Genomic DNA, 18,870 nt, shown 5'->3' with positions numbered 1-18,870 from the left:
TTTGTACAAACATAGTCAAAGATTGACTATCAGCTTGATTTTTCAATTAGAAACACATGAACAATTACTTATAAATTTTACAAAATAAATATTAATGAAAATGTATTCTTTGTGATTGTAAATAAGTCTATTATGAATATTTTTCTTGATTTTCACGAAGATCCAACAGTTCAAACAAAAGTTATGTTCTTTCTTCTAAACTGGTAACCTTCAAAATTGAATAGTGTTGCTAGGAAGATTCATATTTTACACCATTCAAATGAACTTTTCTTTAGGACTAGTAATAACAAAGAATTTGTGAAATTAAATTATCTTTCCATCGATATAGGTTTTAGATCTGTACCATTCCATATGTGATTATAACATTAAAATACCAGCTGATGTACATAGAGAAAATGCATAAAAACTCAATGTTATGTGTATGCGTGAATATGCGGCCTATGCTAACACACACACTTCAACACGGTCATTGTATGCAGATTCATCTCGGAATGAACATTGGATTGTTTATCCAAAAATTAGCCTACAAAGCGACCTGTTGCCTTCTATCTAAAGGGAATTGCTTGTCAGATATCCTCAAATCTGAGGTGTTTAAGCAACCAGACCCTGTAAGAACGAAGGATTTGAAATGAAATTAATCTATATGATTATGTAGATTAATCTAGAATGGAGTATGCACATTTAATCTAAGAACATGTAAAATAAATTATACTAAATGTATGCATATTAAATCTAGATGAGAATTAAACTAGAAAATGAATATGAAAGTAGGGAGCTCAAATGAATGCACAATCCAGCAGCAATTCCATGCAAATTCTCATTCAACCTCCTCTCAAAATGAAGAGATGAGAGTCTCTTAAATAGACTTTCCTGGAATCCATCAATGGTTGAGATCGATTTCAATCAACAGTCAGGATTAAAGGTGAAGTTCAGTCATAAAGGAAGATTCCCAAATTAAAGGGAGTTAACTGATTTAATTTGAGTAGAAAAAGGAGTTAATTGATTTAATTTGAGTAGAATAAGGAGTTAACTGATTTAATTTGAGTAGAATAAAGAGTTAACTTATTCAATTTGAGTAGAATAAGGAGTTAACTGATTTAATTCCTTTTTTATCAACAGTGAACTGGAAATTTCCCTTTTTGAACTGAAAAAGGATTTTGGAGAGATATTTAATTTCATAAACTGAGATATGCTCTCATAATTACCTTTTTCATTTAATTAAATAAATCTATTTAATTAATTAGAGGCACTTTTCTTATTTAATTAAATAACTTCATTTAATTAATTAGGAATGACTTCCCATTTAATTAAATAACTTTGTTTAATTAATTAGAAGTAAGTTCTCCATTTAATTAAATAATTTCATTTAATTAATTAAAATAGGCATATTTATTAAATTTAATAAATTTAATTCCATAGTACACTAGCCTTAGGATATAATTTAATTTAATTAAAGTATAAATACTTATTAATTAAATTAAATATTAATCAATAGGTTTAATGTAACTAATATGAGTAAATATGTAATGCCCTGCCAAGGGATCCAAAGAATTAACCTAGAGTTTACTAAGTTTGGTAGCATTTTTTTTTTTTTTGAAAGTATCAAGAAAGTAAATACCACATATAACTTATTCACAATAACGGAAGCAATAGCAATGTCCATCTAAAAGTAAACATAACATACATAACAGATTACATTCTTTAAGGATCCCTTAATGTGAATTACATCTAAGTCAACTAACATACATGAATCCATCTAGCACAACATCCACATGAAATAATAATGATACATCCAATATACAAATGTCCTTTCTGAATTACATTCCAGAATGCACAATCATCCACTGTACATGTCACAGGGTATGATAGGCACAAAGAATATAAATATGTAGAATAAGGTACATCATCCTATTCTAATCCATGATACATCAAAGTAAAGACAATCACATGATATACCATCATAGAAGATATAAACATTCATCATAAAGATCAAACATAATAAACTAAGTGCACAGTTCCTCCCAACCGTTAATAGCATCATTAGACCATCGTGGATCCTTGCCATCCCTCCGTGCGTAACATCCCAAATCACCGAAAAGATCATCGATATTAACGTAGTAGGAATGTCACTCCTAACATATACAACATCATATGTAGAAGGTAATCTAACATGCAAATATAAGCATAAGATAACATCATCTAACATATGCTAATCATCAATGAAAAAGGATACATATCCACCATCATGAAGGACGCATCAGCCACGATGTCTCAATGAATCTCAAAATGATAAGAGTGGAAAATACACTACCACTCGACCGCGTGGTACCAAAGTGGTCCACTCCCACCGTGCTGAGGAGATAATCTCAAGTCCCAAACAAGCTATCAAAATCACATAGCACAAATCTCCATAAGTCCAGAAATCCTAAAAGTATACTAACTCAAAGGTTCCAAACACAAAATCTGACATCTAATCCCAGAGGCACACAATGACATGTAGGAACCTACGATGCAAGCGGGAAAGTGTCATCACAATTATCATGTACAAGTTACCCTGGCAGTTAGCTAAACTCCACAGGTCCATATTGATTTCATGCAGCCACTAGTATCCTCTCATACTGACAAGGCATACTACGAAATGCAAGGTCGCAACCATGCATCTCACTACTCCCATCCTAGCCTGTACAAGCGCTCAAGGCATGGGCGAGAACAAAACACTTATCTTTTTAGGTTCATTTTGTTAGTATTAGGTGTGAATGTTATCACTTATTAATCCAACTTACAATGAGTTACCCTGGCAGCCTCTTAGGGCCCCGGCCCCCATTGCAAGCCACTTCCCGTCACTACATGCAGATATCCTACCCTAATGCTCATGGAATCATAAATCTCATAATCACAAAAGATAATCCATAATAAAATCATCAAATATGCATAAAAGCATCAAATCTCCATGAGCAAACATCCATAGAAAACCATGAACACAATAGCTCTCTATCGGCAACTGAAGTATCACTGATAATCAAATATCCAATGGTTCTCAATAACCAAAATATATATATACCAATCATACTGATCGAAGACTCCAAAAATTGTTGAGTCAAACATGTCAGAACATGACATCATCAAGAATAAATCCACATCTCAGTCCCATCATGGCAACTAGAAAATAATCAAGGATAACTGATCGATGACCAAAATAATGGTTAGGTCAAGAGTCTCATACACAAGAATCTCAGCTATAATAACCAGTAATCACATCCAATACATAGAGCATTCCATCACAAACCATGGTTGGGTTTATAAAGATCGAGATTAAAACATCATCATGACATCACAATCACATAACCCCCAAGCCTCTAATAGACGTCCTATACTGGTCAACACTAGTCAACCCAAAACTCAAAACAATAGCATAAAGAATACACAATGTAAACACATGTTTTGGTTTTGCTAAATTTTCAAATTTGAATTTAAAAGTCTCAGTTTACGTTTTTCCAAATTATATTAAGTGGAAAAATTTCACGTTTTTCCTAACCCATGTATTTATTTGATAGATAAAAGTTTCTCCCCAAAACTATTAGACTTAATTTTCTAATTGATCTAATAATATTTTGTTTATATAACATTGTTTGAAAATTGACACTCTCAATGAATCAAAACTTCAATTATATATTCTAATAACTAATCTTAATTAAACTGAGTTTAATTAAATTAATTATTAATATCTCTTCATAATTGACAAGCTCAATATCAATATTTTAAGTCATTAAAAGAGTGATCCATTAATTTAGAACTTTATAATATTCATTTATAATTAATTATATATACATATATACTTATATATATATATATATATATATATATATATATATATATATATATATATATATATATATATATATATATATATATATATATATATATATATATATATATATATACATACATACATACATAAATATATATATATATAATAACATTTAATAATTAATGATATTGCAACAAAATCGAGATTCATATCAAAATCTCATATGAAATAACGTTGCAAATAAAACTTTATATAATTTAAAACCAAACTCAAATCGCAATGCGATTTTAAAATCACGCGGCCTAATACATCCGCACCGCAGGTACACTGCGATCTCGTAGGCCTGCGGAGGGTGGGGTATATAATACCCGCCCAACATCATATATATTTATTTTTAAACACGATTTTCAATAACATTTTTTATAAAAACTTTCCCATGCGATATGAAATACTATTAACATGAAACTCTATCGCGATTTGACATTCGATTATTATATAAATAAATATATATATGTATACATATACATATGTATGTGTATATATATATGGGTATGTATATGTATATATATATATGTGTGTGTGTGTGTGTGTGTGTGTGTGTGTGTGTGTGTGTGTGTGTGTGTGTGTGTGTGTGTATACACGCAGAGTTTATCACCATCACAGCACATACATACATATATATATATATATATGTATGTATGTATATAATGATATATACGTATATGTGTATGCAGATTCAAGAATATACACAGTTTACTTAGAAATTCTAATTTTCAGAATTTTCCTTTAAATTTTTGATCTTCAAATTTATCCAATAAATAATCTAATGGGTTTGGCTATGAATTTAAACCCTAGTCCTGTTTTCTTTCAGATCTAAAGATTTCCACATAAATTCAATTGCCCATATTGAGAATGCATACAATAAAAATATGAAATTCCTCAGAAGACATATGAAAGACACGAAGAAGACAGGGAATGCAAGATGCGGAAATAGCATAAGTAAAATCACAAGAATCTACCTGGATTCTGATGCTAATTCACTCTTCCTCAGAAAACCCGCAGAGCAAGCTCCCTTCTTCAGAATTCTCGAATCCTCCAATGCTCCAATTGCACTCCAAACGCTATGTCTAAACTTCTAGGGATGCCTGAATATAAAGAGTTCTCAGAAAACCTCTAGAATGTTTCTAGAAACAGCTAGAAGGTGTCACCAACTATGCATGGGTCTTTTCCAACCTTCAAGATGAGCCATAGGGTTGTAGACACCATGTGCTTAATTAATGCACTAACCTCCGTGTTGTTGACACATGAGAAATAGAAAAGTGCGTTAATTCCCATGCAAGCTTATAACTCCAATTTACTTTTTATATAATTTCTATTTAAATTTTTATAACTTCCACTTTAATTTTTATAACTTTTATTTTAATTTTTATAACTTTTATTATTATTATTTATTTATTACTTTATTATTATTTTATAATTATTATTAATTTTAATTTCTAATTTTCTTTTATTTAATTCTTTTCTCTCAATTAATTCTCATTTAATTAATTATACTCAAAATATCAAAGATCATGATATTTTATTAATTTTCTCCAAAATAATTAATTTATTAATTAAATCCATTTATTAAGACTTAATTAATAGACAATTCACCATAGACCTCCAAGATAAAATATGAAAACCCATCATAGAGCAAATCACTCAAAATCAGTCTAAAGGGTTAAAAATCATGAATCATGTCATCCGACACATTCGGTGGGTAAAATATCCAGATACTTGTCCTACCTCACTAGGACAATTGGTTTAAAGGTTTGAGATTTGGACTTGAGAATTTATCTACCTTCTCTTATTATTGAGATAGTATAATAGGGTACGCTCATCCTGGCAATTCAGGGAAGTCGATACCCGGTACTTGCAACCTACAGAAAAACCATGCATGTACATACAATATATAATGCTAAGCTAAACAGACAATGGCAGGAAGTGGTGCATCGTGTAGATCCCAACTAAGCAATGACTACGACTCCCTTCCTTAACCACATCAGAAATGCCATACAATATGAAAACACGCACACCATACACATGCAAGTATGGGGTAAGTATCCATAATAAAACACATGAGATAATAAACCAACCATCTAATCATCAATAATAACTAAAAACAATATAATGATCATCATGTATGCATGAAATGTAAAATCTAAATGATCTCATCATATATCAACTGAATTCATATCATAATATCTGGTAGTGTCAAAACAATACCACTAAACCATCAACATAAAACTAGTCCATCAAAGTCTAATAATAATAGCATCAATGTCCAGAAAAGATGTGAACGAGGGTAGGCACTACAAAATACTATAGGAATTAAATAATAAGCATGATGAATGCAGATTAGGGTTTTTTGCATCTGACATTTAAGTCAAGTAGCGAGTAGTAGAATAAGAATTTGCCTAGTGAAATAGGACTTAGGATTGATCAGAAATAGACCAGAATTGGTATCATGGCAATGAGCCAATTTTGGGGTATTACATTTTGCCCCTCTTTGAATGAATGTGTGAGCAACACGTTCAATTCAAAGAAAAATTAGAAAGCATGATTTGAAGATGAGATTGGTTCTGAAGGTGATGACACAGAGACCAATTGATAAGCTTTTAAGGACTATCTCTAGAATAGAGCTTAATCCCAAAGAATCCAAGCAGAATGCCTAGATACCTAAAATTGATTCGAAGATGAGATTAGTTTCGAAGGTGATGACACGGAGACCAATTGATGAGCTTTTAAGGACTATCTCTAGAACAGAGCTTAATCCTAAAGAATCCAAGCAGAATACCTAGATACCTGAATTGAAACAGATAAGCTTTTAAGGATCATCTCCAACACGAAGCTTAATCCTAAGGAATCTAGGTAGAACAACTAGATACCGAAGTTGAAACAGATAAGCATTTAAGGATCATCTCCGGCATGAAGCTTAATCCTAAGGAATCTAGGTAGAACACCTAGATACCTAAGTTGAAATAGATAAGCTTTTAAGGATCATCTCCAACACGAAGCTTAATCCTAAGGGATCTAGGTAGAACACCTAGATACCTAAGTTGATAAGATCTAATTGTGAGTCACAGAATCATCCCCAAAATGAGGCTTGATCCTCAGGAGTCAGGGTTTAGACTGTCCCGATACTTGTCCATCAGACTCAGATCAAAAATGTTATAAGATGTGATCAAATGATGAAAAGATGAAGTAGATGACAAGGATGCCAGAAAGAGGAGGACAAGATGCCCCAAGTAATGAGATGTCCCAAGTGAGAAGGACATAAAATGGGAACCAGATGCCCCAAGCAATGAGACTCAAAATGAGTTGAAATTTAGTTCAATGATGTAATCATCCTGCCCCCTCAGGAGCAAAATCGGAAGATAACACACCAGAAGTATGATGTAAGGAGAGTGATGAAAGATACAGAAGAAATCCAAGGTTTAGTAGAATATAGAAGAGATTAGAATGATCAGAAGAAATATAAAGAGATTAGAACGATCAAAAGAAATATAAAGAGATCAGAACGATCTTGAAGAAATATGAAGAGATCAGAATGGTCTGAAGAAATTTGGAGAGATTAGAATGATCTGAAGAAATATGAAGAGATCAGAATGATCTGAAGAAATATAAAGAGATCAGAATGATCTGAAGAAATATGAAGAGATCAGAATGATCAGAAGAAATATAAAGAGATCAGAACAATCTTGAAGAAATATGAAGAGATCAGAATGGTTTGAAGAAATTTGGAGAGATCAAAATGATCTGAAGAAGTTTGGAGGTTGATCTGAAGTGATTTTGAGATCCAAAAGACCAAGTTTGAGTTGAAAAGATTCCAAGAATTGCAAAGTTTCAAAAAGATTTGGATTGCACAAAAAATTTTAAAATGCATTTTAAGCCACTTAAGTGTGTCAGATTTTGAATTTGATCTCGAAAAATGGGTTAAGAGAAACCAAAGTAGCTAAGAGGGTGATTAATCAATCATTTGTGTAGTTCATGAAAGAACATGATACTTTGAAGAGATCAGCAATCCCTCATCAGAGAAGGTGAAAGTAGATTTGCAATTGAATCGCATGCTTATGCAGGTGAAGTATGCAATGCAAGACTATGTTAAATGCAACCCTAGGTCTGGTTACCGAGCCTCAATATTTAATCATCACCGAATATAGAACAAAGCTTGTAGGTCATACAATTCCCACTGACATTGCAATCATGGAAATATGAATATAACATACGTTATTGGTTTGTCGAGATTATATGTAAGCATTCGAGGCACAAGAAGCCAAAATGACCAGAACATTTGTCCCTTTTAATGTAGCAAGTTAACATAAGCATCAAAGCATAAACGCTAGGATGACCAGAATGTTGCTTGCATGACAGGCACACCAAACACATAGGAGATCCCTCTTATGCTAAGCATTCAGTATTCATTCTATCTGCAATGACCCTTGCGTTCGTAACCTGCGACAGAAGTGTGCTAGATATACTCATAGTGATCCATACGTTCACTTAGCAGGACGAGTATTAGTATTTACTATAGCATAAAGAGTTCACTCTAACAAACAAGGAGAAGCACCAACATTATTGACGTATTCTTATAAAAGGATTCGAGGTACACTCAGCCATGCAATACAAGATGGAGGCTCTTATAGTGGACACCCCTTTTATAGGAATTTATCAACTAATTGGAACAAAATCGCAAAAAAAAAGCAAAGAAAAAGATCATGCCCCTAGTCATTGCTTCTCTAGTCGAAGATGACTTCATCGAGTTTCTCGAGGAGATATGATAAAGAAAAAAAAAGCAAACAAAGAAAATGCTCAACATATCCAAACAATTATATCATTTTTGAGTTCAATATTTTTGGGATTGATGTCAAGTGTCAATGTCTAGAACATGTTTGAAAGAAATCTCTTCAGTAGGGTGACGACAGTAGGAAAACACAGTCAGAATGACTGGTGACTGAGCTCAAAGATGAATCTTCATGATGAAGAACCTAAAGAGGACTAAGCGACAGTAGACAAACATAGCCAAGATGACTAGTGACTGACGCAAAAGAGATCTTCCATAAAGGAATCTTGAGACATGACCCGAGCAACAATAGGAAAACACAGCTGAAACAACTAGTAACCATTGTGAAAGAAATTCTATGAGGAGAATCTCAAAAAGAGTGACACTAGCGACAATAGGCAGACACAGTGAGGACCACTAGTGACTATCTCAAAAGAGATTCTATGAGGAGAATCTCGAAAAGAGTGACACTAGTGATAGTAGGTAGACACAGTGAGGACCACTGGTGACTGTCACGAAGGAGATTCTATGAGAATCTCAAAAATAGTGACACTAGCGATAGTAGGCAGACATAGTGAAGACCACTAGTGACTGTCGCGAAGGAGATTCTATGAGAATCTTGAAAATAGTGACACTAAGGGGGAATGCCCCTGAGCTATGACAAGACTCAATCCATGGATACATAAGCGTAAAGTAGGAAAAGCAAGAAAGCAAAAGCATGAAAGCGACTATGTATAATAGCTAGAAGATGCGCTGCAAGATGGAGCATTGGGAACAAGAGGCACCTATTTACTAGTTTTCACCTTCTTGGCAAGATTCTCTTTTTTGCTACCATGATGCCTATTTCTAGGTTTTCACCAATGGCACTTTTCTTGCTTTTCAACTTTTTTTGGTATTTTTCTCTTTTTTGGATTTTTTTGGTGTTACCAAAGCACCTATTGCTAGGTTTTCACCACGGTAACAATTTTTTCAAGACTTTTTCTGATTTTTAGATTTTTTCAGAGATTACTAGCTCTCAAGAAGGATTGCCTTGATTTTGTTCCAATGTCTAGCAAGTTGTAGGACAAGATGTAGTAGCAAGCGAGTGAATAAGTAGAGATGAAAAGACAAGGAGTATGAAGCAGTGAATGTTACCCTCAAGGAAAGTCTTCACAAGATTACCCAAGCTAGGGAAAAAGATATAACAATATAAGCTCATGGTGTAATGAAGGGTGTCACATAAGTAATCCAAGAAAATGACCATGTCAAGAGATTGCTAAGAACTAAGTTTTGTTCTTTCTTTCGTTGATCAAGACCAAAGGGTTAACTAAATAAGATAGAAAATTTTGTTATGGAGGTTATGAGTAAATGACTTCAAGAATGAGGACATCTAAAGGATAAGCAAGATCATGATAGGATGTCATGGATGGAAGAATTACGCGTGATGCCTATTTACTAGGTTTTCATCATGGTACTTGTCCAAGGTGCCACAAGAAGTGGTTTTCACCATAGGACAGATTTATTTTTCTTTACTTTTGCTACCAAGGTGCCTGTTTCTAGGTTTTCACCAAGGCACTTTTTTTCTTTTTTTTTGGGGATTTTCAAAATTTTTGGAAATAATTCAAGCTTTTCTTAAGTTATATAGCATGCCTATAAGAAAGATAAGTTATGATAAGCCAAGGCCATAGCAAGGTACACTCAAAGATGTCGATAAGGTAATGGAAGGGAAATGATAGGAAAATGAGAGGTAGATGGAGGATAAGGTTGTTGGTTTTGGAAGACTGAAACAATCAAGGATGGCAAGCAGACATAAGATTTAGAGGATCTCATGAGGGTGGATGAGATATTAGCAAAGATCAACATTGAGACACACCTTGAAGGGTAGTGGAATGATGGAGTAAATATGGATGAAATAGATTGAGGCTTAGATATATGAGGTAGCAAAGCCATTTTGGAGAGGGGTGGAGTAGAAGGTTTTGAAACCTTTTTAGGAAGATGTTGGGAAGGAGATGGAGTGGAAACCTTTGGAAGCTTGAATGTCAACTTTGATTTGTTTTCAATATTCAAGTCCTTCAAAAGAGACATGGGAATCCATATAGCTTTTGATTTTTCATTAGATGTTTTGGAATGCATTTCTTCAATAACAGATTTAAGAACCCATACTTTCTTTGGTTGAGCTCTTTGAATAGTGGACCTTTGCGGTCTCTTTTTTGTTTTTTTCTTCTTGACATTTACATGTTGATTAGAGGAGACATAGTGAACTTTTGAGGATGGATTCATGAACTTGTGTTTGAGTTGATCATCCAAATTTCTTCCAAAGGACTTGGGACTTGTGGATGAATGAGGCCAATATGACTGGTTTAGATGGAAAGGTGAATGTGAAGAGTTCAAGTATGTGCATATTTTTTGATCTTGGGGTAGGGTAGGAGGAACGTGTAATGGGCTAGGAGTGGAAGTAGGAGATAGAGGAACATAAGGTCCCAATATGGATGGAAGACTTGAAGGTTTTAGCTTAGATGGGTATGGACCAAGGATAGATTTAGAAGATGTGAATAGACCATGAGTATGGATATCAGCATCTTTAGAGTGAGCAATATGACCAAAGTCACAATAGATTTATGAGTAACTGTTATAGGAGCAATACCTTTGATAGGAGTATTTAAAGTTGGAGCATAGTTTGGAAGTGAATGTAGCGAGGTAGAATAAGAGAGCGAGGGAACACTTTTCTCTTCAAAAGGAATTTTGGGTAACATAGGAAAAGTATCCTTCTCTTGGTCTTTTATAGTCTTCTCAAGGATGGTGGAAGGAATATCTTGATTTTTCTTAGTAGAGGTGCATGACATGGGAGATGGAGGACTATGTGGCTCTTGAGATGGAGGCACGAGATCTTGGAAGACTTGAAAGGGGATGAAGGAATCTTGGTCTTGATCAACATTTGTTTCTTCATCATTTAAGTGGTCCTCTTGACATGAAACTAAATCCAAGGATGAGGGAGTATCTGAATCTGTATTTGAATATATTTCTAGAGTCTCCATAACAGGCTCTTGAAGGGACAATGGAGGAATAGTTGGATTGGGGATAATAGAAGGAGCAACACATGGAGGTTTTGGATCTTTGCTTTGTGTAGTATGGGAGAGGTTTGCGGCTAAGTCAAGATTAGCTTGAGTTTCCTTTAAAGGTAGTCCTTGAGTGTACACATAGTCAATTGGGGGAGTAGTGAGTTCTTTTGGTGAATATGTGTTGGAAAGATTGGACAATTTAGAAGGTGGATGTATGTTGGAGGAAGTAGAAGTTGTGTTTGAACCATTACTAGACATGGTTTCATGATGTTGATCCTTCTTGAGAGTAGAATCTTTAGTAGCTGAGAGCTTAGATTTTTGAATTATGCCTTTGTCAAAGAGATCTTGGATCTTGTTTTTCAGCTCCTTACAATGTGAAGTTTTATATAAATTATGTCTGTGATAGGCACAATAGTTACTCGTAAAGGAAACTCCCGCCAAAGTGACCTTAGGTAACACAATGAGTTTCTTTTGAAGAATTTCTTCCAAAGTTGATTCATAAGATCTTCCCAAAGGGGTGAAATCACACTTTGGTTTAGGTTCCCAAGGTTTTTCTTCAAAAATATTTCTAGATTTCTTAGGTATTTGCAGAATGTTTTGAGATGGCTTGGACTCAACATTGTAGGAAGGTAAATAATCTCGCAAGGAGAATTTGTTCGATGATGTGTCATCTTCCTCCTTCAGTCTTTGAAGTTGAGTTCTTATTGATTGGATTTGTTGCTTTATGTTTGCAATAAGTATCTTTTCTTCCTCACTAGGAATATTGGATTTGGCACATTTGTTGTTAGCCATTTTGATGTTCTATGTTTGAAGTAGTGACAGCCAAGTTTTAGAACATAAGTCAAGTTGCCACAGTCATAGACAATGACAAACAGAAAAAGCTTAGACAAGGGCCACACTAGAATGCAATCTTAGAAAAGAAAGATAAGAGTGCAGTATACTAAGGTACGAATAGTCTGATTTGAAGTCTAGAATAGCCAAAGATTATGACTATCATGACACAGAGTACCTAAAGGACAAGAGCAAGATAAATGAGAGACAAGACTAGTTAAAGTATGGATCACAAATCATTAGCAAAGAAAAGTGCCACTGTTTGGGACTATTTTCAGATAGAGAAGCAGTAAACTGATGCAAGAAACAAACTTGGTACAGAGCACAGATAGCTCTAACAGACTAACTGGATAGTTCAGACTCAAGATCTCACATAAAGATCCTCTAAGAGGCGCATGAGAAAGTACACAAGGCCATGCAAAGACTCTGGATAGCATAAAGATTTCACATGAGAATGTGTTCTAGGCAATGCAAAGAAGTGCAGGAAATGACCAATTTTAACAAGTTTTTGGCAGCGTTTCAGCAGAGTTTCGCACGAGAATCTACAATGGTAGCACGAGACAGGATCTTAGATTTGGCGAGAAAACAAAAAAGCAAGTCCCTAAAGTTAATCATCGTGCGACTGTAGTGAAAAGTTGGATTTTTTTGATAGTTTTAGTTTAATAGGCAAAATGTTTTGACAAATTTTGATCATTTCAGTAACCAGGCAGATAAATAGGCATGTAGAATAGCAAGCAGGTAATTTCAAGCACGTCTGAAAACAATGAGCAAGGGCAAAAGCAACCTTGCACATGAACAATCAAGTGACTTAATTTGTGCTAATTCCTAGGAGAGCTAATTGTGTATGTTTTCAAAAAAATTTTGCAATCATTGCACACATTCTTAAAAAATAAAAGTTGGCCTCTCTAAGGTTTTTAGTAATGTTTTGACTCTGCAAATTTTATGACTCACAGGGGTGACCTCCAATCCCGGCGCACCGAGGTTTCAACACAGTCTAAGAACTTAATCTTCAAAAGTTGCTAGGGAGATCTGACAACCCATAATGAACCACACCCATGGAGATTTCTTCCACAAGGACATTTATATAGCGGTTGTCACTACCATGTCAAAAATGGCTATTACCGCTCGAGGTTTCGTCAACGTAGTTTTCCCTGTAGAGAGATTGTCTGCTACGGTTAACCCTCTCTAAAGGTGACCGACTCATAATAGTGTACCACAAGGAGACTTAGCTTCCAGATTCAAGGTCTTGACACCTTTTCACTTTTAGCCCAATCAAAGCAGATAGATTAATTTGACACGCTAAACTAAGAGTATCTCTTAAAGATCTATGATATCAACTCCCACTGATCTATCAACCTCTCCGGAGAAAGGATGCCTCAATCAACAAGTTGAAGATTCATCTATCTGCAAGATGCTCAAAGTATCCTCCCCACCTACAAGGAATCTGTCTTAGAGAGGAGTTTCACTAGGAACCCACTCCCTCAAGGTCCACAAATAGTGTTCATGGGGGCCTAATTACTATGTGTGTACAGATGTTAATTCCCGAAAGCAAATCTATCCAAAAGTAATCAAAAAGCACAAGGTGGTACACTTAACGCTTTAACTATTGTGAGGTGAGTCCAAAGATGTGAAACATTTAACCCCTCACACAAGCCAAAATGAGTCCACAACTCAGAAACTAGTGAGTTCTAAAAAGCACAAAAGGGTTGCCTTGTAGAGCATTTAACGCTTATTTCCTATAGACCCCTCCCCTTTAACGTGGTGCTGATCTTGCAACCACAGGGTGGAACGAGGGGCTGGTAGATTAGCGAGTCCAATAACCCAAGATAGCTAATTAGATCTATCACTAGTAACTAAGCCTGCTAGATGAAACTAATAGAGATCACAACCTAGTATCAAATTATGCATGTGTTGTAAAATGAGAACATGGAAGGAAATACACACAAGCTTGACACAAGAGATGTTCATTTTAGCTCCAAATGAATTGTTATCAGCTGAGGAAGGTTACCTGGTGATCCTCGCAACGCGCTTAGTAGATTTTACCTAATTTTTAACAATTCTTGTGCTATTTTCGAAGCTAGCAATAGCGAGATGCATTTTATTTTATTTTTTGCTTTCTTTTGTCATATTTGGATGGTCTTTCTTTCTTCCTTGCTGTTTTCCAAAAAAAAAAACCTGTAATAAAAATTATTGATTAAAATTTCAAGATTTGCATCATGAGTTAATAATTTTTTTTTTATGAAAACACAAAAAAATTATTTAAAATAGAATTATGATTTAAAAAATCTAAAATTTTTACTGTAGTCTACAGAAAGCCTCCCAAACATTCAATAAAATTTTCGAATTGAAATTCTTTGATTTATGTCAAGAATTAATTTTTTTATGGAAATACATAAAAAAATTATTAAAAATCATTTTTTGCTCAAAAAAATCCAAAAATTTTACTGTAATATTCGCAGAATGTTCAAAATCTACAATAAAATTTTCAGATTTAAGTTCAATGATTTGAGTTGCGAAATAATTTGTCTATGAAAATACATAAAAAATTTATTAAAAAATCATTTTTGATCAAATAAATCCAAAATTTTTCCTGTAAACTGCAGATTTCATGCCAAATATTCAATAAAAATTTTAGATTGAAATAATGAACCGTTTGAAGGATATGATCAAATCTTTCAAGAACCCCAAGACTTTTTCTTTTCTTTTTTTTTGAAACTTTATAACATGAGAAGGAAGAAAAAGAAAAAGAAGAAGAAAAGAAATAGAAGAAGATTAAGAGGAGAAGAGGAAGAGGTTTCTCAAATTCTCATTTTTTCATCATTGTTGGATGCCTTCTCGAAGTGTCTTCAAACTTGCAACAAGACAAACCTACAAAACAAGATATAAATAAAAAACTAAAATGCAAAACAAAATGAATGAGGCCAGAAAATTGATTTCTCAGCCCCACAGTGGGCGCCAGAAATGTATGCATGAATATGCGACCTATGCTAACACACACACACTTCAACACGGTCATTGTATGCGGATTGATCCCGAAATGAACATTGGATTGTTCATCCGAAAATCAGCCTGCAAAGCGACCTGTTGCTTTCTATCTAAAGGAAATTGCTTGTCAGATATCCTCAGATCCGAGGTGTTTAAGAAACCAGACCCTGTAAGAATGAAGGATTTGAAATGAAATTAATCTATATGATTATGTAGATTAATCTAGAATGGAGTATGCACATTTAATCTAAGAACATGTAAAAGAAATTATACTAAATGTATGCATATTAAATATAGATGAGAATTAAACTAGAAAATGAATATGAAAGTAGGGAGCTCAAATAAATGCACAATCCAGCAGCAATTCAATGCAAATTCTCATTCAACCTCCTCTCAAAATGAAGAGATGAGGGTCTCTTAAATAGACTTTCCTGGAATCCATCAATGGTTGAGATCGATTTCAATCAACGGTCAGGATTAAAGGTGAAGTTCAGTCATAAAGGAAGATTCCCAAATTAAAGGGAGTTAACTGATTTAATTTGAGTAGAAAAAGGAGTTAACTGATTTAATTTGAGTAGAAAAAGGAGTTAACTGATTTAATTTGAGTAGAATAAGGAGTTAACTGATTTAATTTGAGTAGAATAAAGAGTTAACTTATTCAATTTGAGTAGAATAAGGAGTTAACTGATTTAATTCCTTTTTGATCAACAGTGAACTGGGAATTTCTCTTTTTGAACTGAAGAAGGATTTTGGAGAGATATTTAATTTAATAAAATGAGATATGCTCTCATAATTACCTTTCTCATTTAATTAAATAATTCTATTTAATTAATTAGAGGCACTTTTCTTATTTAATTAAATAACTTCATTTAATTAATTAGGAATGACTTCCCATTTAATTAAATAACTTTGTTTAATTAATTAGAAGTAAGTTTTCCATTTAATTAAATAATTTCATTTAATTAATTAAAATAGGCATATTTATTAAATTAAATAAATTTAATTCCATAGTACATTAGCCTTAGGATATAATTTAATTTAATTAAAGTATAAATACTTATTAATTAAATTAAATATTAATCAATAGATTTAATGTAACTAATATGAGTAAATACTATAGGAATTAAATAATAAGCATGATGAATGCAGATTAGGATTTTTTGCATCGACATTTAAGTTAAGTAGCGAGTAGTAGAATAAGAATTTGCCTAGTGAAATAGGACTTAGGATTGATCAGAAATAGACCAGAATCGGTATCATGGCAAGGAGCCAATTTTGGGGTATTACATTATGAACTTTAAAAATGTTTTATCTTTATTTTAAATATTATTGATTTAACATATAAAATATTTAATTCTAAACTTATAAGATAATTAACAAACTAAATTTATCTAAACTTTTATAACCTTTATATAATCAAACAAAACTTCTGAAAATATTCTAATCTAAATCATTCGATAGAACCTTGTGTTATTTGGTGTGTGTCTAATTGAGGTTTTGTAGTATTTGTTTTGTGATGGGTTTTGGAGATTTTAATGTGGTGTTTTATTTTGTGATGACTTTTATGTGAACTATTTAGCTGGCCAAACTAGGATGTGCACCAAAGGCATATTTTAAGATTTCTTTTATTATGGTTATTTGACTAGATGTCAGGATGTACTTTATGATTCAAAATTGAGGGCTTGTGTTTATGAGATTTATTTGGTGAGTGAATGTGATGACTTGGGTTTTGAGGATCAAAATATATTTTTAGGGTTCCTTGTTAAGGAACTAAGTTCTATCATTATGGGTCTTGTGGTTTGGGACACAATTATGGTTTATGTGCTTAAGAGGTGGTCTAGGTATGTGTCTTTGGGAGTGGTTTTCAATAGGGGTCCAAGACCCAAAGTGGCTAGTGCTAGGGTAACCTATTGTAAGTTGTGTAATAAGTGATAACATAGTAATTAAAATATCTTGCCTAACACTTTTTTCTTGAGGTACATTAAAAAAAAAGTTAAATATGTTCCTTGATCATGCCTTGAGTGCTTGTATAGGCTAAAGATGGGAATGGGATGATACCTAGTGAGAGGTATGACTAGTTCTCCTCGTCTTCATGAGAGGTTATTTTGGTTTCACATGTGTTACGTTTAGGGTCTAGGGTCCATAGTGACCAGTCCAACGTAACTCAAATCTTGAGGGTTTGGAGTCTAATAATAGACCAATCCAAGGTAACTCAGGTAGTTTGACCATGTGATGACACTCCCTAGTATGTACCCTAAATCTCTTCCATATATTTTGTATTTGCCTCTAGTGGTACAGTTATTGGTGTTCTTCTTATTGTTGGATGTATATATTGTTGGTGTTTACTTTCATTGATGATGATTGGTGATTCATAGTAATTGTGCTTTTTACATGTGTCTTTTGATTTGAGGTGCATATCTTTTGTGAAATTTTTCTCATGATTTTGCTACTTGATATATACTTTCTATATGTATGTTGACTTGGTATGTGGTGTTGGTATTGGATGAATGTTCTTTCTGTTGAAAATAGAGATGGAGTAACTGAGAGGGGAGGGGTAAATCAGTTACCAAAAAATAAATCCATAGATCCTTGGATGTCTTAAAATGAAATTGTTGTTGATACTCGATAACCATACAAATAAATGCTAAAACTAGATAGATTTTCTGTTAACTTGTTAAACATTTAAAGTGGTTAACATGCATGCATAAAGAAATAATCATAAACACAGGAGACACCAGATTTAACGTGGAAACCCAATTTGGGAAAAACCACCAAGTAACTAGTTACCAATTTCACTCTTCTGAAGTGAGCCCTGTTAGGAGCCAACCCTGTTAAAGGTTAATAAACACACTATTAGGTGTGACCCTGTTAGAGGATTTAATCACCCTGTTAGAAGTGGCCTTGTCAGAGGTCTTTAAAACAATTCAACTGAATTGTCACCTTGTTAGAGGATTTAAAAAATGGTTGTCAAACCAACTCTGTTAAGAGGTTTTGAATCACTATTACAATGATTAGAAAGCAACAATGAAGTGATATGAAATATATGCAACTTATCTTTGTTGAATACAGATCTCTGTTCTACTTCACTAGATCCTTATTGATCGAACACAATTTTGTAGCTTCATAAGGATATCTAATCCTTCCTCAACATTTGCTCATATATCCTCTTATTCATACATTCGCACTCTTATACATCCACACACTTACATCTTATGAATTCACAACTTGACCTTTCATATATACCTTTCAAATTGTCAAGTCGACTCAATTACAAGTTACAACAACTATAAAACATTAAATCACCCAGCTTCACAAGACAATTAAACTTAATTCTTTAGAACAATAAAATTCTTTGCTGCCCAAACCAGCTCGGTGACCATTGCTCC

This window comes from Cupressus sempervirens, chromosome 4 (genome assembly GCF_028749045.1).
Source record: "Cupressus sempervirens isolate cs-2001-9-10 chromosome 4, ASM2874904v1, whole genome shotgun sequence".
Taxonomy (NCBI): domain Eukaryota; kingdom Viridiplantae; phylum Streptophyta; class Pinopsida; order Cupressales; family Cupressaceae; genus Cupressus; species Cupressus sempervirens.
Note: the sequence above shows the minus strand (reverse complement) of the source record.